Genomic DNA, 21,802 nt, shown 5'->3' with positions numbered 1-21,802 from the left:
GGTGAATGACAAAAGAACGAATGGGAATAGGAGGAAGAACATTTTCTACAGCAAGTGCTAACGTTCTGGAATGCACAGCAGAGGAAGAATCAATCATAGGATTGGCATTGGTGTTGTTTCGGGCTAATAGTTAGGATTAGGATTAAGGTTGGTGTATGTGATTAGGATTTAAATTTGGTGGATAGAATTTCAATATAGGGTTAATGTTTAGTCTGGGATTCAGGATTAGTATTATGATTAGCACTGGGTTTCAAAGGTTTGAAGTTTACTATTTAGAGTGATTGTTCAGGATTAGGATATAGGGTATTTAGGATTAGGAATTAGGCTAATGTTTATTAATAGTGATTAGGAGTTAGGATCTGTGTTTAAGATTAGCATTTAACGCCTCGCAGCCATAAAGAGACTGAAAAGCAGCCTGTTTTAATGCATAGCAGGATCCCACATTCTCAAGCCGATAAATAACCAGATTGCGTTCAAGATCAGAGGAAATAGTTCAGATTTGGAACATTTCGAATTATTCTTGTTGCTAACTGGCTCCAATTCGGAAGCTGTTTCCGGTGGAACTCGGGCATTTCCGGCTGAGCTCGGGTATTTCCGGCGGGGCTCGGGTATTTCCGGCGGGGCTCGGGTATTTCCGGCGGGGCTCGGGTATTTGGTGCTGAAGCTGCGGCTCCATCACTGGAGCGGGAGGTGAGTGAAGAAGGCGAGGCCGCGAGTCACCCCCTGAGGGGGCAATGGGGATTGTGGACTCCCCCTGTCAGGGGGCAATGGGGATTGTGGACTCCCCCTGTCAGGGGGCAATGGGGATTGTGGACCCCCCTGTCAGGGGGCAATGGGGATTGTGGACCCCCCTGTCAGGGGGCAATGGGGATTGTGGACCCCCCTGTCAGGGGGCAATGGGGATTGTGGACCCCCCTGTCAGGGGGCAATGGGGATTGTGGACCCCCCTGTCAGGGGGCAATGGGGATTGTGGACCCCCCTGTCAGGGGGCAATGGGGATTGTGGACTCCCCTGTCAGGGGGCAATGGGGATTGTGGACCCCCCCCTCTCAGGGGGCAATGGGGATTGTGGACCCCCCCCTCTCAGGGGGCAATGGGGATTGTGGACCCCCCCCTCTCAGGGGGCAATGGGGATTGTGGACTCCCCTGTCAGGGGGCAATGGGGATTGTGGACTCCCCCTGTCAGGGGGCAATGGGGATTGTGGACCCCCCCCTCTCAGGGGGCAATGGGGATTGTGGACCCCCCCCTCTCACTGGGCAATGGGGATTGTGGACCCCCCCTCAGGGGGCAATGGGGATTGTGGACCCCCCCTCAGGGGGCAATGAGGATTGTGGACCCCCCTGTCAGGGGGCAATGGGTATTGTGGACCCCCCTGTTAGGGGGCAATGGGGATTGTGGAACCCCCCTTTCAGGGGGCAGTGGGGATTGTGGACCCCCCTGTCAGGGGGCAATGGGGATTGTGGAACCCCCCTTTCAGGGGGCAATGGGGATTGTGGAACCCCCCTGTCAGGGGGCAATGGGGATTGTGGAACCCCCCTTTCAGGGGGCAATGGGGATTGTGGAACCCCCCTGTCAGGGGGCAATGGGGATTGTGGACTCCCCCTGTCAGGGGGCAATGGGGATTGTGGAACCCCCTCTCACTGGGCAATGGGGATTGTGGACCCCCCCTCAGGGGGCAATGGGGATTGTGGACCCCCCCTCAGGGGGCAATGGGGATTGTGGAACCCCCCTGTCAGGGGGCAATGGGGATTGTGGAACCCCCCTTTCAGGGGGCAATGGGGATTGTGGAACCCCCCTGTCAGGGGGCAATGGGGATTGTGGAACCCCCTCTCACTGGGCAATGGGGATTGTGGAACCCCCCTTTCAGGGGGCAGTGGGGATTGTGGACCCCCCCCAGGAAGAAATGGGGATTGCTTTGTTCAGTCATGGGATATGTGTGTCGCTGGCAAATCCACATTTATTGCCCATCCTTAATTGTCCCTGAGACTGTGGTGGTGAGCTGCCAGCTTGAACTGCTGCAGTCGGTACACCCACCCTGCTGTCAAGGGAGATCCAGCAACAGTGAGGGAATGAAGATATATTTCTGAGTCAGGACGGTATGTGATTTGGAGGGGAACCTCTGGGTGGTGATGTTCCCAGGTATCTGCTGCTCTTGTCCTTCTAGATGGTAACAGTCGAGGATTTCAAAGGTACTGTCCAAGGAGTTTTACTGAGATGGTGCAGTGCATCTTGTAGATGGTACACACTGCTGCGACTGTCGGTTGTGTTTAAAGAGAATGTTTGTAGATTGGGTGTCAATCAATTGGGCTGCTTGTCCTGGGTGGCATTGAGCTTACTGCGTGCTGTTGGAGCTGTATTCATCCTGGCAAGTGGAGAGTATTCAGTCACACTCCTGATTTGTGCCTTGTGGGTAATAGACAGATTTTGGGCAGTCAAGAGGGTGTTTTTTTTTATCATTCCGGATGTGGGCTTTGTTGGCTGGGCCAGGATTCATTGCCCATCTCTAGTTGCCCTTGAGATGGTGCTGGTGAGCTGTCTTCTTGAATCAGACCCTGAGGTGTAAGTGCATCTACCGTGCAGTCAGAGAGGGAATCCACTATTTTGACCCAGCAAAATTGAAAAAACAGCGATACATTTCCAAGTCAGTATGGTGAGTGACTTGGAACTCCAAGAAGTGCTGTTCCCAGGTATCCACTACTCTTGTCCTTCTAGTGATCATGCATTTGGAAGTTGCTGCCTAAGGAACCTTGGTGAGTTCCTGCAGTGCATCTTGTAGAAGGTACACATGGTTGCCACTGTTTGTTGGTGGTGGAAGGATTGGATGTTTGTGGATTGGTAGCAATCAAGCAGGCATTTTTGTCCTGGATGCTGTTCAGTTGCTTGTGTTTTTGGAGCTGCACCCTTCCAGACAAGTGGAGAGTATTATGCTCCTGACTTGTGTCTAGCAGATGATGGACAAGCTTTGGGGACTTAGGAGATGGGTTACTCATCACAGGATTCCTAGCCTTTGACTTACTCTAGTAGCTGCGGTATTTATATGGCTAGTTCACTTCAGTTTCTGGCCATTAGTGATGCCCAGGGTATTGAGAGTGGGAGATTCATCTATGGTAATGCCACTGAATGTCAAGTATCGTGGTTACATGCTCTCTTGTCGAAGATAGTCATTGCCTGACATATGTGTGGTATGAATGTTGCTGGCCATTTGTCAGACCAGGCCTACATATTGTCCAGGTCTTTCTGCATTTGGAAATGAACTGCTTCAGTATCTGAGGAGTCGCAAATGATGCTGAACTTTGTGCAATCATTGGCGAACATCCCCAGTTCTGACCTTATAATGGAAGGGAGGTCATTGATGAGGCAGCTGAAGATGGTTGGGCCTCGAACACTATCCTGAAGAACTTTGGCAACGATGTTGTGGAGCTGAGATAATTGACTTCTGACCCCCATAACCATCTCCATATGCCAGGCTAACCAGCAGAAAGTTTTCCTCCTGATTCCCATTGACTCCAGTTTCGCTAAGGCTGCTTGATGCCACACTCGGTCAAATGCTGCTTTAATGTCAAGAGCTGTCACTCTCACCTCACCTCTGGCATTCAGCTCTTTTATCCATGTTTGAATCAGGGCTGTACTGAGGTCAGGAGCTGAGTTATCCTGGCAGAACCTAAACAATCATCTGTGAGCAGGTTATTGCTAAGTGCTGCTTGATAGCACTGTTGATGAACCTCTTCCATCATTTTACTGATGATTGAGACTAGGCTGATTGGGTGGTAATTAGCTGGGTTGGATTTGTCCTGTTTGTTGTGTACAGGACATCTTTGGGCAATTTTCCACATTGCTGGGTAGGTGTCAGTGTTGTGGCTGTACTGGAGCAACTTGTTAGGAGAGTGGCAAGTTCTGGAGCACTAGCCTTCAGTACTATTGCTGGAATACTATCAGGGCCCATTGCCTTTGCAGCATCCAGTGCGTCCAGCTGCTTCTTGATATCTGGGGGAGTGAATCGAATTGGCTGGAGACTGGCATCTGAGTTGCTGGGGACCACAGGAGGAGGCCGAGATGAATTATTCACTCAGCATTTTTGCCTGAAGAATGTTATGAATGCTTCAACGTTACGCTCTGATGGCTCCTCCATCACTAAAGATGGGGAGATTTGCGGCATCTTCTCCTCCAGTGACTCGTTTTACTGTCCACCACCATTCAGGGCTGGATGTGACAGGACTGCAGAGCTTAGATCTGATCCATGGGTTGAGGAATTATTGAGCTCTGTCTATTACTTGCAGTTTGACATACAAATAGTCCTGTGTTGCAGCTTCACCAGGTTGACACCTCATTTTTAGGTATGCCTGGTGTTGCTTCTGACATGCCCCGCTGCACACTCCATTGAACCAGAGTTGATCCCCTGACTTGGTGGTAATGGTGGAGGGAGGATATGCTGGGCTGTGAGGTTACAGATTGTGGTCCAGTACAATTCTGCTGCTGCAGACGGCCCACAGTGCCTCATGGGTTCCCAATCTAGAGTTTCTAGATCTGTTCAAAGTCTTTTCCATTTAGCACAGTAATAGTGCCACACAATAGGATGCAGGGTATCTTCAATGTGAACGTGGCATTTCATCCCCACAGGAACTGTGCTGTAGTCACTCCAACAGATACTGCCATGGACAAGATACATCTGTGGCAAGCAGGTTGGTGACAACATATAGAAAGTATAACACAGTACAGGCTCTTCGGCACTCATTATGCTGAGCTATTTCTGAACCCAAAATCAAGCTATCCCACTCCCTGTCATTCTGGTGTGCTCCATGTGCCTATCCAATAACTGCTTGAAAGTTCCTAAAGTGTCCAATTCTACTACCACAGCAGGCAGCGCATTCCACAGCCCAACCACTCTGATTAAAGAATCTACCTCGGACATCCCTCCTATATCTCTCACCATGAATTTTATAGTTATGCACCCTAGTAACAGCTAAATCCACCCGAGGAAATAGAGTGGACGTTCAGAGACTATCTATCTCCCTTATCATCTTATAAACTTCTATGAAGTTGCCTCTCATCTTCCTCCACTCTAAAGAGAAAAGCCCTAGCTCCTGCAACCTTTTCTCATAAGATCTACCCTCCAAACCAGGCAACATCCTGGTAAATCTCCTCTGCATTCTCTCCAACGCTTCCACATCCTTCTTATAGTGAGGTGACCAGAACTGCACACACTATTCCAAATGTGGTCTCAGCAAGGTCCGGTATAGTTGCAGCATAACCCCATGGCTCTTAAACTCAAACCACCTGTTAATAAACGCTAACATACTATAAGCCTTCTTCACGGCTCTGTCCACTTGAGTGGCAACCTTCAGAGATCTGTGGATATGAACCCCAAGACCTCTCTGTTCCTCCACATTCCTCAGAACCCTACCGTTGACCCTGTAATCCGCATTCAAGTTTGTCCTACCAAAATGAATCATGAGAATGAAATCAAGTATGTTTTTCACTCTTGTTGGTTCCCTCACTCCCTTGCCACAGTCCCAGACTAGCAGCTATGTCCTTTAGGATCTGGTCAACTCTTGTAATGGTACTACCAAGCCACAAGTCAGAGTCCTTTTCCCAGGGTTGAAGGGTCAGTTACTCAGGGGCACAGGTTAAGACTGAGAGACAGAAAGTTTAAAAGAGATGTAAGGGGCAAGTTTTTCACACACAGGATGATGATTGCTGCCAGAGGAGGTGGTGGAAGCAGATTCTCTAACAATGTTCAAGAAGCATCTGAATAGATACATGAATAGACAGCGAATAGAGGGATATGGACCACATAGAGGCAAGAAAATATTAGATTAGAGAGACATCTGTGTCAGCACAGATTTTGTGGGCTGAAGGGCCTGTTCCTGTATTGTGCTGTTCTTTGTTAACTCCTGGTGATGGACATTGAGGTCCCCCACCCAGAGTACATTCTGTCACCCTCAGTGTCTTCAGCATGGAGGTATACTGATTCATTAACTGAGGGGAAATGATACATGGTAATCAACAAGAGGTTTCTTTCCCTTGTTTGATCTGGAGCCATGAAACTGACTTCATGGGGTCCAGGGTAAATGTTCAGCCCTCCCAGGGCAACTCCCTCCCATATACCACTGTGCCAACATCTCTGCTGCATTTGACTTGCCAGTGAGACAACACATACTCAGGAATGGCGATAGTGTGTCTGGAACATTATCTGTAAGGTATGATTCTGAGGGTTTGACTATGTCAGGCTGTTGCTTGACTAGTCTGTGAGACAGCTTTCCCAATTTTGGCCCAAGCCCCCAGTTGTTAGTAAGAAGGACTTTGCAGTGTCAACAGGGCTTGGTTTGCCGTTGTTGTTTCTGGTGCCTAGGTTGATGTTGAGTGGTATGTCCCGTTTCATTCCTTTGTGTTTTCTTCCTAGCAGTTGAAAATAACTGAGTGGCTTGCTGGGCCATTTCAGAGGCTGTTTAAGTATCAACCACATTGTTGTGACCCTGAAGTCACATGTCAGCCAGATCAGATAAGGAAGGCAGATTTTCCTTCCCAAAGGAGATTGGTGAACCAGATGGGCTTTTAGAACATTTTGTGGTCATCATTAAACTTTTAATTCCTGATGTTTCATTGAGTTTGAATTCCACTGTCTGCTGTGGTGGGTTTCAAACCTGGGGCATGACCTGGATTACTAATCCAGCGACAATACCACTGTGCCGCTGCTCGTCGCAGACTTCCCAGCCTCTGACCTGCTCTGATAGAGACAGTATTTATATGCTTGGTCTAGCGCAGATTCTGATCAATGGTAACCCCAGGATGTTGATCCACTGTTGGGGATTGTGATCCCCCTAAAGGGTTATGGAGAGTATCAGTTGGTTAATGAGGGACAGACTGTTAAAGGAGTCATATTTGATCAAAGCAGCAAATCTTTTGACGGAGTGACTATCAGAAGAGGTGAAGAAAATGTCCAATTTGTAGTCAATAAGGTATTTCAGATGGTTTAAGAAGTGTTTCATATGAGACCAGTTAGAAAGCTGTGGGGTGGCACGGTGGCACAGTGGTTAGCACAGCTGCCTCAACGCCAGGGACCTAGGTTTGATCCATGGCTTGGGTGACTGTCTCTATGGAGTTTGTACATCTCCCTGTGCCTGTGTGGGTTTCCTCCGAGTGCTCTGGTTTCCTCCCACAGTTTGAAAGACATGCTGGTTAGGTGTGTTGACCCGAACAGCACCGGAGTGTGGTGAACAGGGGAATTTCATAGTAACTTCATTGCAGTGTTAGTGTAAGCCTTACTTGCGACTGATAAATAAATAAAGCTATCTGTTATGCGAACTACAGAAAGAAAGCTGTTTAAGTCTGAATGAATATTGTTGGGACCGTGGGGGTGTTGGATATAATGTATATATCCCAGGGGATAGTACTGGCCTTATGTTTAATTTCACTATACTTTTCTCATTCAGACCTGGGTAAAAAGAGCAATCCTAAAATCTAACAGCAAAGAAGGAAACCTTTTTTCTCTTTTCTGTTTTGTCTACAGAGCAGAAGGAGGCTATTTGACCTATAAAGCCTGCACCAACAACAATCCCGCCCAGGTCCTGTTCAATCCCTGTAGCACCATATATTTATCCTCCTGGCCCCCTTGACATTAAGGGGCAATGTACCATGGCCAATCAACCTAACCTGCATATCTTTGGACTGTGGGAGGAAACTGGAGCACCCAGAGGAAACCTATACATTATCTGTGTGGAGTTCGTACATTCTCCCTGTGTCTGTGTGGGTTTCCTCCCACAGTCTGAAAGATGTGCTGGTTAGGTACATTGACCTGAACAGGCACCGGAGTGTGGTGACCAGGGGAATTTCACAGTAACTTCATTGCAGTGTTAATATAAGCCTTACTTGTGAATAATAAATAAATAAAGCTATCTGTTATGCAAACCATGGAGAGAAAGCTGTATATACATTATATCCAACACCCCCACAGTCCCAACAATACTCATTCAGACTCAAACAGCTTTCTCTCCATGGTTCGCATAATAGCTAGCTTTATTTATTTATTAGACACAGGTAAGGCTTACATTAACACTACAATGAAATTACTGTGAAATTCCCCTGGTCACCACACTCCGGTGCCTGTTCGGGTCAATGCACCTAACCAGCATGTCTTTCAGACTGTGGGAGGAAACCCACACAGACACGGGGAGAATGTACAAACGCTACACAGATAATGACCCGAGACTGGAATTGAACCCGGATCCCTGGCGCTGTGAGGCAGCAGTGCTAACCACTGAGCCACCGTGCTGCCCATCTCACTCACCATACCTGTGCCACCTCAAACCCCAACTTTTTCCCATGGCCCTGAAAATCTGTCTGAATATGTCATTAGGATATAAGAAATTGAAGCAGCAGGGCTCTTTCTGTGATGTTTACCTCTATGACTCTATAAATAGACTTGCAGCCTGCTAAGCCTCTCTGTCATTCAATGCGACCATGGCTGATTTTTGAATTCAATTCCAATTTCTCACTTGCTCCTAATACCCACTGATTTCCTCAGATTTCAAATATGTACCACCCAGCATTGAATATCCTTAATGACTTAGATTCACAACCCCCAGGATAAATAATTACTAAGATTCACATGTATCCTGTCAAGGCATTTCAGGATCCTTTATGTTTAAATGAGATCATTTCTCATTGTTCCAAAGTCCAGAAACAATAAGTAGTCTCACAACGCCAGGTTAAAGTCCAACAGGTTTATTTGGTAGCATGAGCTTCAGGAGCATTGCTCCTTCATCAGCATGATAAGGGGCAACGCTGTGAAAGCTCGTGCTACCAAATAAACTTCTTGGACTACTTACTGTGCCTACTCCAGTCCAACACGAGCATCTCCACATCAAAGTCCAGAAAGTACAAGCCCATTCTACTTAATCTCTCATCTCAGAAATCAATCTTCCTTGCACCTGCTTCAACACAAGTATATTGCTTTGATAAAGAGACCAAAACTGCACAGTTCTATGGTTCACTAACGTCCTTTAGGAAAGGAATTTAGCCATCCTTACCTAGTCTGGCCTACATGTGACTTAAGATCCACAGCTGGCTCTTAAGTGCCCTCTGAAACAGCTGAGTGAGACACGCAGTTCAGGGATAATTGGGGCAATTAGTACTTTGCCAGAATTGCTCACATCCCATGAGAGAAACATGGACAGTGAATAAGTCAGACGAGGGTAGGGGTGAACGAAAGAGAAAGGGGCATGAGGAGGGGGAAGAGAGAAAGATAGTTAGACAGGACTTAGGGAGGAGAGACAGAAAGTGGAACAGGGGATGAGCGAGGCAGATAGAATGAGAGTGTGGCACTGTGCTTGAGACTTGAATAACATTGTGATGTGATCCTGGGGTGATGTACTGATGATGTGGCTGATTTGGAGACTATGAGATCACAATGTAATTTGAGATGGAAGTGTGTGTCTGTGTGAAGTAGGGACTAATTGTGTGTTTCTGTACTCAATCATTGTTTTCTTCAGACAGTGTATAGAACTAGCATGTAAACTAAAGTGAATCTTGCTGTGTCCAGGATGGATTAACCAGGTATGGTCTAAACTTACATCCCTAATGTTTATAGGAACCTGGAAATTGATAGAGGTAATTCAGCTCCTCAAATCTGTTCCATACTTCAATGACTAGTTGTTACCCTGATTCCTGCAGTTGTGTAGAAGACTCGCACGGACTCAAAACATTTACTTTGTTTCTGTCTCTCCACAGATGCTGTCAGATCTGCTGAGTTTATCCAGCATTCTCTGTTTTTATTTTAGATGCCGAGCATTTGCAGTATTTTGCTTTTACTATCCATTTACCCACCCTGTATAGACTCATCTAACAAATAATTATCAATGCCAGATTGAAAATTGTTAATGGAGCTAGCATCGACTGCTTTTTGAGGGTGGGAGTTCCACACTTGCACCACTTTAAGTATGAACTTTTCTGAATGGCCTCATGCTGATTTTAAGGTTCTGTATTCTTGGCCTGGACTCTCCCAACAGCAAAAACGTTTCTCTCAATTTACGTCAATTATTTTCAAAAACCTAATGCTCCTAATATAATCACCCTCTAACCATTCCAGGATATTCCAGGGACTACAAGCCTATTTTGCACTATTTCTCTTCATGATCTAACACTTGGAGCCTTGGTAACATTTTGGTAAATCAGTGCTGCTTCCTTTCAAGACGATGATAACCTTTCTTTGTGGCGCCCAGAATGACACAGTTCTTCCAGATGTGACCAAACCAAGGTTTTGCATAGCTGCAGCAAAATTATAGTCTAGTCCTTTAGTTAAAAGAGACAGGGATTTTCTGTAAGGCTTCTGGAAGCAGAGGCAGCTTGCCATTGACTGCTGGTGGGATCGTTCAGTCTTGATATTTATACCGGCTTAGCTGACCACCAAAGCATTTTGCCATTGGTTACACTGTAATAGTGAATACTTGCTGCCAATCCCTTGCAAGTTTCCTTCCATATTCCCTTTTGCATTTCTAATTATCTTTTAGTTTTCCTTTGCATATTGTTAACATCTATCCAGTCCCTAGGATCAAAATAATTACTCACACTATTATATGATTGCTCCTTTAGTTTTGTGTTCATTCTTGCCTCATTTGTCAACTGTGGTTGTTCTATTTGACAAGTAAAGTTCTTTCCCCTCAGGGGTATACACAAGTCATGCATTAAACTAAATACTTTTTTGAACACCTTCCAATGTTCGTCTGTGGCTTTACCCATAACAGGTTTGACCAGTTTTCTGTCACCAGTTTCTTGTTCTGTTAAAGCTAGACTTAGCAAAATCTTGAATCTTTGTAACTGTCAATTTTCTCTTTTCACACCTAATATGGAATTTAAATCTATTATGATTATTGTTGGGTAAATTTCCCCTTACTGTTAGATTAACTATGTTTGGTTCATTATTCGTTACTGAATCTCACCTGCCTTGTCCCAGTTGTGCATTCCGTTCCGCTGTGTAGCTGGCAGTTATTATTTGGCTATGAAATTGAGAAAGAAAGAGCGCAGGCATATTGGTAAAAGCTTAGGTAGAAATTGGGTGAAGGAATGGTGACTTTGTTCTTGTGATCCCCACTGAGATTGATAACTTTAAACAAGAGATTTATATTTCCAGTGACCAACTGAAAGGAACTGAAAAGCCAGTAGGATATTTCTCACTGAAGTTGAATGGACATCAGAAGAAATATTCAACCATAGAAAAGAAAACATTAAGTTTGATGCGGGACTTGCAGTATTTTGAAACTTATGCTGCAAGCAATTCTTCAGAGACAACGATATATACTGACCACAACCCAGAAGACCAGAATGTTCAGGAGGAGTTTATTAATGCAAACTCCTATTCTTTACTCAGAGAGTGGTTGGGGTGTGGAACAGACTGCCTGCTGTGATAGTGGAGTCGGTCACTTTAGGAACTTTCAAGCAGTTATTGGATAGGCACATGGAGCACACCAGAATGATAGGGAGGGGATAGCTTGATCTTGGGATTGGACATAGCTCGGCACAACATTGAGGGCTGAAGGGCCTGTACTGTGCTGTAATGTTCTATGTTTCTATGTTTTCAAATGTTGAATTTACAGATTATATGTGTGGATGGATAAGAAACTTTAATTGCAGATGTGTTGTCAAGATTTTGAGAGTCAAAAGAACTTGGACATTTGGAAAATGGAGAATGAACTGGAAGGAACTCCATTTTTACTAAAGACTTGTGTATATTTTCTTGATTGGTGCATATACCCTGAAGTTTAATAGCTTTGTGTGTGTAGATAAATGCAGTAAATAATGTGAAATGGGTTGAGAACATGAAACAGTCTTTTTGGAATTATGATGGTTCATTTTAAATAGGACCAGAACTGAGAACAAATATTTTATTATTTTTAACATTTTGACCATCAAAGGGGTCTAAATGTGAAAGGCATATACTTGAAGTAAGTTAAATTTTGTGTATATAAATAAGCCATAGGTAAAAATTTGCATTAGGAGATAAAGAGGATTTGTTATGTTTAGTTGCTAAATTTCAAAGGCAAGTAAAAAGAGGTTTACGACTTGGAAAACATCACAAATAAATAAGACAAGGTTATTACATTTTTATTTTATCCTGAAATGGGAGCAGTATGGAGAGCATACCTGATTTTTATATTCTGGGAAAGATGAGTTTCAAAGAAGGATAAGACTGGAATCAAGATGAAGAAAAAGACTACTTAATAGAATCATAGAAATTAGAAGTAGGAGTAGGCCATTCGGCCCTTTGGGCCTGCTCCACTGTTAAGTATGATCAATGCTGATTATGCAAAAATAGCCCCATCCCACCTTCCCCCATATCCTTTGATCGTTTCATCTCAAGAGCTATTTCTAACTCCTTCTTGAAAACATACAATATGTTGGCCTCAGTGGTTTTCTGGGCAGCTAATTCCACAGGCTCCCACTTTCTGGGTGAAGAAATTTCTCCTCATCTCAGTCTGAAAAGGTTAACCACCTTATCCTTAGGTTATGACCCCTAGTTCTGAACATCCCCAACATTGGGAACATCCTTTACCCTGTCTAGCTGTATTTGAATTTTATAGGTTTCGATGAGATTCCCTTTCATTCTTCTGTACTCCAACAAATATAACCCTAACTGGGCTATATCTCTCCTCATATGTTTATCTCACCATCCTAGGAATCAGTCTGGTAAACATTTGCTGCACTCCCTCTATAGCAAGGACATCCTTCTTCAGATAAGGAAACTAAAACTGCACACAGTACTCCAAGTGTGGCTCCACTAAGGCCCAGTATAATTGCAGCAAGACATTTCTGCTCCTGTACTCAAATCCTCTTGCTATGAAGTCCAACATACTGTTTCTCTCCTTTACTGCCTGCTGCACCTGCATGCTTACCTTTAACGACTGGTATACGAGGATACCCAAGTCTTGCTCCAGAGTAAAGAGTGGGGGTAAATGGGTATTTTTCTGGTTGGCAATCAGTGACTAGTGGTGTGCCTCAGATCAGTGTTAGGACCGCAATTGTTTACAATTTACATAGATGATTTGGAGTTGGGGACCAAGTGTAGTGTGTCAAAATTTGCAGATGACATTAAGATGAGTGGCAGAGTAAGGTGTGCAGAGGATGCTGAAAGTCTGCAAAGGGATATAGATAGTCTAGGTGAGTGGGTGAGGGTCTGGCAGATGGAGTACAATGTTGGTAAATGAAGTCATCCATTTTGGTAGGAGTAACAGCAAAATGGACTTATTTAAATGGTAAAAAAATTACAGCATGCTGCTGTGCAGAAGGACATGGGTGTCCTTGTGCAGGAATCTCAAGGAGTTGGTTTGCAGGTTTGGCTTATGAGGAGAGACTGAGTAGACTGGGGCTATACTCACTGGAATTCAGAAGAATGAGGGGAGATCTTATAGAAACATATAAGATTATGGAGGGAATAGTTAAAATAGAAGCAGGGAAATTGTTTCCACTGGTGGGTGAATCTAGAACTAGGGGCATGGCCTCAAAATAAGGGGAAACAGCTTTAGGACTGAGTTGAGGAGGAATTTCTTCACACAATGAGTTGTGAATCTGTGGAATTCCCTGCCCAGTGAAGCAGTTGAGGCTCCCTCATTGAATGTTTTTAAGGCAAGGATAGATAAATTTTGAACAGTAAAGGAATTAAGGGTTATGGTGAGCGGGCGGGTAAATGGAGCTGAGTCCACAAACACATCAGCCATGATCTTATTGAATGGCGAGGCAGGCTCAAGAGGCCAGATGGCCGACTCCTGCTCCTAGTGCTTATGTTCCCCTCTCTCAATTTATAGCCATTCAGATAATAATCTGCCTTCCTGTTTTTGCTATCAAATTGGATAACCTCACATTTATTCACACTGTTCTGAAGCGTCTCTCCATCCTCCTCGCATCTGCAAATTTGGAGATATTGCATTTAGTTCCCTCATCTAAATTATTAATAGATATTGTGAATAGCTGAGGTCCTAGCATTGATCTTTGTGGTACTCCACTAGTCACGATCTGCCATCCAAAAAAGACCTATTTATTCCTACTTGTTGTTTCCTGTCTGCTAACCAGTTTTCTCTTAATCTCAGTACACTACCACCAATCCCATGCACTTTAATTGTACACACTCATCTCTTATGTGATATCTTGTTGAAAGTCCAGATAAACCACATCCATTGGCTCCCCCTTAACAACTCTATTTCTCACATCTACGAAGAATTCCAGTAGATTTGTGAAACATGATTTCACTTTCATAAAACCATGCTGATTCTAACCAATTTTGTGATGTCTGCATGTTGGGGTTGCAGTGTGTACTGCCCCTTTAAGAGTGCAGGTCATGTGACCCTGAGGTGGGGTTAGGTGGAACCTGGTTAAGCATTTTAGGATTTGATTGTGGGACAGTGCACACCTATAATAAAGAGTTCCCCAGTGTTTAGTTATGAAGCCTACTTCAAGGTTCTTTTTACACCATAGATAGTTATGCACGTTTATTTCCAGAAGGCGTTTAATAAGGTGCCTCACAAAAGGTTGCTACAGAAGGTTAGGGTGCACAGAGTTGGGGGTAAGGTGTTAGCGTGGATATAGGATTGGCTGTCTAATAGGAGGCAGAGAGTTGGAATCAATGGGTGCTATTCCAGTTGGCAGTTGGTGACTAGTGGAGTGCCGCAGGGATCGGTGCTGGGGCCTCAACTGTTTACCATTTATGTAGATGATCTGGAGGAGGAGGCTGAGTGTAGGGTAACGAAATTTGCTGATGACACGAAGATGAGTGGAAAAGCAAATGGCGTGGAGGGTGTGGAGAGTCTGCAGAGGGATCTGGATAGGCTGTGAGTGGTCGAGGACCTGGCAGATGGAGTATAATGTTAGCAAATGTGAGGTTATCCACTTTGGTAGAAATAATAGTAGGAGGGATTATTATTTAAAAGGCGAAAAGCTGCAGCATGCTACGGTGCAGAGGGACCTGGGGGTCCTTGTGCATGAATCACAAAACCCAGTCTGCAGGTGCAGCAGGTGATCAAGAAGGCGAATGGAATGTTGGCCTTTATAGCGAGGGGGTTAGAATATAAAAGTAGGGAGGCCTTGCTGCAACTGTACAGGGTACTGGTGAGGCCGCAACTGGAGTATTGTGTGCAGTTTTGGTCGCCGCATTTGCAGAAGGATATATGGAGGGAGTGCAGAGGAGGTTCACTAGGCTGATACCAGAGATGAGGGGGTTGGAGTATGAAGAGAGACTAAATAGACTGAGTCTGTACGCATTGGAGTTTAGAAGGATGAGGGGGGATCTTATAGAGACGTATAAGATAATGAAGGAAATGGATAGGGTAGAGGTAGAGAGATTCTTCCTGCTCAGAAAGGATAGCAGGACTAGAGGGCACAGCCTCAAAATAAGGGGCGGGCAGTTTATATTGGAGTTGAGGAGGAACTTCTTCACTCAAAGGGTGGAGAGTCTCTGGAATTCTCTGCTCATTGAAGTGCTGGAGGCTACCTCGCTGAATATATTTAAGTGACGGGTAGACAGGTTTCTGATAGACAAGGGAATTAAGGGTTATGGAGAGAAAGCGGGAAAGTAGAACTGATCCACTTCAGATCAGCCATGATCTTGTTGAATGGCAGGGCAGGCTGGAAGGGCTAGATGGCCTACTCCTGCTCCTACTTTTTATGTTCTTATTATAACTAGCGGTGAGGTTACTTAACGGCTTCCGCATTTCTGCTGGCGTTCCGTTCTGGTGAAGGGGGGAGGGATTGAGCTTCACTACGGGCTTTGTAGGATGGCACTGGGAAGGAACTGAAGTGTGGCAATCCCGCAGAAAGTGGTAGGGATGTTCTGACCACCATTGCTTCATGTGAACAGTCCATTCAGGGGGAAAGTAAGTCTTACCTGGGAGCTGGCTGAAAACAGTTGCGGAGAGGAGTCGGACTGCAGTGATGGCTGGAAAACACTGCTAACCAGGGTGGCTGAGGGGGCGTCCATCGCAAAGGAGAGGTATCCAAGGGGACTCGGGTTGCGGGTGGCTACAGATGATGGCGGAAGGAGGCTTCGTGTCTGTACTCATTAGACTGGAAAAATTCCTGCTGGCGGCAAAACAAAATGGCAGCCCAATTCAAGGCTCTATGCCTCTTCGATGAAGAGGCAGAGAGCTGGATACTGACTACGAAGTGCCTCAGTGTCTATCTGATGGCCTGTAATGTGGGCGATGACCTGTTGTACCAGTTTTCTAAAGTGCTAAGACCTTTGCTGCACAACCTGAAAAACTGGCTGAGAGGACTTACCAAGAATTGTGTGGTGTGTTAAAAGCTCACTTCGTTCCCAAGCTATTCATGATTGTAGAATGATTCAAATTTCATAAGTGCCACCAACTTGAAGGGGAGTCCTTTGTTCAATTTGTTGCAACTCTGAATAGACTGGCAGAGCACTGTGAATTTGGAAGCGCACTCCAGGATGCCTTATGGGACTGACTGGTTTGTGGCCTCCGGCATGAAGCCATCCAGCGGGTGTTATTAGCTAAACAGAATTTAGAATTAAAAAGTCCTCTTTGGAGATCGCAACATCTGTGGAGTTAGCCACCAGAGAAGCAGCGCTGTTGGATGTCAGTGCCTGAATGCACAGAGTAACAGAAACCCTGCAGAGTTCGGCGCTGCAAGTGGAATGTGGCAGGACAGGCCACACAGAGTCGAATTGCTGGACACAAGAGGCCCAACGTTACAAGAGCAAGCAAGTTAGTCACATTGCCCGGAATTGTTGGGCGCAGCTAGACGCAGAGACAGGAAAACAAAAGGAAGCATTTAGAAGGACAAAACAAAAAATCCATGTTGCCAGCCATGGAGAGGATAGGGAGTCAGCTGGGTCTGCCGGGGAAGCTGGTAAGCGTTCAGGCTGAACATTCTGTTGGTATGGGGTGAAGCCAAACGTTTCTGGATTCTTACTAAACCAGAAGGGAAAACCATGAAAATGAAAGCTGATATGGGGGCGAAGATGTCTTGATACTCTAATCAGTATACAGGGATAAGTTAAAAGCTTTGCCCTTAAGCCTGTGATGTTGAAATAACAAGTGTACCCTCAAAGTTTATGTAGTGGTGAAGGTACAGTTGCGGAGCCAATATGCAGAATTACCACTATATATGGTAAAAGCTGACTAGTCCATGTTATTCAGCATGCTCCTAGTTGAAATTGAACTGGGCATGGTTAATAGGCTGGCGGACTTGAACACGGGTTTACAAGACTGTTTGGAAAAATTTACAGATATTTTTCAAGGAACCCTCGGAGAGATGAAGGGTATCAAAATTAAGTTACAGCTGAAACCGGATACTTGTCCAAGAAGTCTAAAACATGTCTGGTACCGTACGCCATTAGGCCTAAGGTGGAGGCTGAATTGGAACAGCTGGTGACCACCAGTGAATGGCCACTCCAATGATACCAGCTCTGAAATCAGATGGCTCGGTAAGAATTTGTGGGGATTTTAAGGTGACAGTAAAGCCAGCTCTGTGTGTAGAGCAATACCCGCTCCCTCTGGCCCAGGACCTATTCAGTGGCCTAGCAGGGGAGAGAAATGGGCTTATTGCAGGCCTATTTGCAGATTTTGGGTTGTGAAGCATTCACAACCCTCGCTAATGATTGCTACACACAGGGGTCTGTTCTGCAGTCATTGACTTTCTTTTGACACAATGTTAGCTCTGGCTGTTTTCCAGAGGGCCATGGAGTGGGTTGACAGGAGGCCAGTGTTACCTGGATCACATTTTGATCATGGGTTCGACAGAGGAGGAGCATTTAAAGAACCTGGGGGAAACCTTAAAGAAATTACAGGAACGTGTCCTGCAAGTCAAGAGAGAGAAATGCAAGTTCTTTGAGGACTCAGTTGAGTACCTGGGCCATGTAATTGATGGTGATGGGTTACAAACGGCATCTAAGAAGATGGAAGTTATCATGAAGGCCACAAGACCAGAAAATGTGTCCCAGTTGAGGTTGTTCTTGGGACCTGTTAACTATTGCAGTAAATTTGTTCTGGATCTGGTGATGGTATTGAAACAAATGTTTCGGTTGCTGGGAAAAGGGCAGCTGTGGAAATGGACCAAAGAATGTGAGGCGTAAAGCAGGCTTTGCAGAGGTTGGAAGTGCTAGTTCATTTCAACCCAACTCATTTCAACTGCAGCTTGCATGTGACGCCTTGCCCTATGGGGTTGGGGTTATACTGCCCCATGTTATGGTGAACAGGGAGGAAAGGCTGATAGCATTCCGGAGTTGAGAGGGTTGTCTTATGAGGGGAGACTGAGTAGACTGGGGTTATACTCATTGGAATTTAGAAGAATGAGGGGAGATTTCATAGAAAGATGTAAGATTATGAAGGGAATAGATAAGATAGAAGCAGGGAAGTTGTATCCACTAGCAGGTGAACTAGGGGGCATGGCCTCAAAATAAGGGGGAGCAGCTTTAGGACTGAGTTGAGGAGGAACTTCTTTACATCAAGGATTGTGAATCTATGAAATTCCCTGCCCAGTGAAGCAGTTGAGGCTACCTCATTGAATGTTTTTAAGGCAAGGATAGATAGATAGATTTTTGATCTGTAAAGGAAGTAAGGGTTATGGTGAGCGGGCGAGTAAGTGGAGCTGAGTCCATGAAAAGATCAGCCCTGATTTTATTGAATGGTGGAGCAGGCTCGAAAGGCTAGATGGCTTTCTCCTGCTCTTAGTTATTATGTTCTTATGTTTTGCCAGACCATAGGTCTTTGATGTCCATCTTAGGGCCAAATAGGAGTCATAGAGGTTTACAGCGGGGAAACAGTCCCTTCGGCCCAGCTTGTCCATGCCACCCTTTTTTTTTTAAACCCCTAAGTATCATCCATGGCAGCAACTTGATTGCAAAGGTGGGTGTTGGTCTGTCAGCCTATTGTATGAAATCTGGTACCCCCAGTCTGAGAAACACAGCAATGCGGATGCTCTGTCAAGGCTGCCCTTGCATGGGATAAAGTTGCTTCCAGCTGGAATCTGAAGATGATATGTTACATATGCATACTCAGGGTGGATAGTCAGAGGCTTTTTCCCAGGGTGAAAGTGTCAATTACAAGGGGGCACAGGTTCAAGATGAGAGGAGGAAAGTTTAAGAGAGATGTGCAGGGGAAGCTTTTCATGCAGAGAGTGGGTGCCTGGAATGTGCTATCAGAGGAAGTTGTGGAAGCAGGCACATTAGCAACGTTTAAGAGGCATTAAGATGGGTACATAAATAGGGAGAGATAGAGGGATGTGGTCCGAGTAAGGTTAGAAGGATGTTTAGTTTATTTAGGGCATCATGATTGATTCAGGCTGGAGGGGCGGGGGGGAGGGCCTTTTCCTGTGCTGTACTTGACTTTGTCCTTTGTTCTATATTACACAAGAAGATGAAGTTCTGGTAACTGCTAACCAAGTGTGGAACACCATTCAGAAAGATCCAATTATAAGCCAGGTAATGGACCTAGTCCTGAGAGGGAGGTCAAGTAGTAGAAACCACCTGGAGTTATGGATATTTTTTATGTGCCAAAGGTGGGAGCTGTCCGTATTGGATGGATGTTTAGTATGGGGTGTGAGAGTCATCACTCCCCCATCATTAAGAGGAAAGATGCTGCAACAGGTGCATCAAGGACACCTGGGGTGGTGGGAATGGAAAAAACAGCAAGAAGCAATTTCTGTGGCTGAATATTGATGCACAAATTGAAGAAAAGGTGGGATTGTGTGAGTCCTGCTCTTTGGTATGGAAGGTGCCACTCTTGTCACCTCTTCATCCGTGGGAATGACTCCAATTGCCATGGCAGCAAATTCATATTGACCTTGTTGGTCCATTGGAAGGGCAGATGCTCTTAGTGGATGCTCACTCCAAGTAGCCAGAGATTGTGGCTATGAAGTCCATGTTGAAGTCAACACAAGACAAACTCGATTACATATTTACCTGGTTTGGCAATCCAGAGCAAGTGATGAAAGGACAATACAGCACAGGAACAGGCCCTTCGGCCCTCCCAGCTTGCACTGATCATGTGTTCCTAACTAGACCGTCAGTGATAATGGACCCCAGCTTGTGGCACAAGACTTGGCTGGGTCAGGGAGCACCCCGGAATCAGATGTGAGGTCAGCACTGTATCACCTAGCGATGAATGATCTGACAGAATGATTTGTTCAGACCCTGAAACAGTCTCTGAAGGCGTTGAGAGGGGAGGGATTGCTAGGAAGGTGGTTAAGTACATTTCTGAGTGTGTTCCGTGACACACCATGTACAACAACCCAATGCTCAATGGATTTGTTGATGTTCAGCCAAAAATTGAGAACCATGTTTGATCTGCTGCAGCTGGAGGAGCCCTGAGAGACGGTAGAATGGAACCAAGAGGGACAGATGCCCAGAAGAGCAGGAAGTGCAAAGTTGAGGACTTTTTGGAAAGAGGAGTTTGTTCTGGCCAGGAATTATACTTCAGGGGAGAAGTGGATACCGGCTACCATTGTGGTACACGTGGCACCCTTGTCCTATACAGTACAGAATGGAAATGAGCTGGTTTGGATGGGGCTAACCAATTGGTCGCAGTACAGCACCAAATGTGGGAATCCCCACAAATGACAGAATGATCCAGGATGGCCCCATTGCTGTTGCTTGAGGCTAGAGTTCCAGAGTCAGGGTTGGCCATCCAAAGGGAGGGAGCAGCATCAGTGGCACCAGCCATCTGCAGGCGTCTGAGAGGGACACCACCGCACCCCCCTCCCCACGCTGAGCAGCGGATCTTCCAAAACCCCTGGAGACTACTCAGGAAGAGGTTCCTGAAATGACGAAGCAACCTATACAAAGTCACCTTCCCCCAATAGCCTCATTTGCCAGTATTTTACCGCCTCACCTGCCATGGGAATTGGAGCAGGTGAGGTGCGAACAATGGGAAGCCTGTTGACCTCCAGCAGAATTTTATGGTTTCAGGATGAGCAAGTCTGTAAAATACTGTCCATACTGTCCCTGTGAACTGTCTGAACAGACTTTATATAGGGAACTTTGGTTGTTTGCAATGCTCTATATAAATATTCTCCATTGTATATGTATGTATATATGTTTTAGTAGTGGGAGTTTTGGATTAAAGGGGGAGGGCTGTGCTATATGTATATTGGAGATTTGGGGTGCATACTGCCCCTTTAAGAGTGTGGGTCATGTGACTCCTGAAGTGGGCTTAGCTCTTCCCAAGGTGGAACCTGGTTTAGAAGTCTCAGATCTGACTGGAACAGTGCACACCTATAATAGAGTGTTTAAGGTATGAAGCCTATTTTGTGGTTTTTCTTACACTATACAGCAAGAAGTATGTACATAACAGATTCTGCCACTTTACCAAGTGCGCTGCTACAAAATCCTTGAAAATGGATTGTAAAATTTCCCCCACTAACGACATCAATCTGACTGGTCTGTAATTCTGTTTTCTTCCCAGTTGCCTTTTTTAAATAGTGGGGCTACATTAGCTACGTACCAATCTGTAGGAACTGTTCCAGAGAGTGTAGAATCTTGGAATATGACCACCAGTGGATCCACTATTTCTACAGCCACATCCTTAAATACTCTGAGGTGTAGATTATCAAATCCTGGGGATTTATTGGCCTTCAATTCCATCAATTTCCCCAACACCATTTCCCTACAAATAGCGATTTCATTAAGTTCCTTCATCTCACTACACCTTGCATTTCCCACCATTTCTGGTACGTTATTTGTGTCTTTCTGAAAACTGAACCAAAGTATGTATTTAGTTGCTCAGCCATTTCTTTGTTCCCATTATAAATTCCCCTGCCTCTTACAATGAGGGATCTACATTTGTTGTCGCCAGTCTTTTCTCTT

General features: G+C 45.3%; 1 protein-coding gene across 1 annotated transcript in view; it reads left to right on the top strand.

Annotated features, from left to right (window-relative positions):
• Positions 1 to 661: 661 nt before the first annotated feature.
• The window catches only part of tmem63c (transmembrane protein 63C), a 217,116-nt gene continuing 195,975 nt past the window's right edge, over positions 662 to 21,802 (top strand). Inside the window, exon 1 of the mRNA XM_080202134.1 lies at positions 662 to 690. The gene's annotated coding sequence lies outside the window, so the exon portion shown is untranslated. The remainder of the gene's footprint in view (positions 691 to 21,802) is intronic.

The sequence above is a fragment of the Carcharhinus amblyrhynchos genome, chromosome 14, assembly GCF_965287045.1.
Source record: "Carcharhinus amblyrhynchos chromosome 14, sCarAmb.v2.hapA, whole genome shotgun sequence".
In the NCBI taxonomy this organism is placed as follows: Eukaryota; Metazoa; Chordata; class Chondrichthyes; order Carcharhiniformes; family Carcharhinidae; genus Carcharhinus; species Carcharhinus amblyrhynchos.
This window is presented reverse-complemented; position numbering and strand designations above follow the sequence as displayed.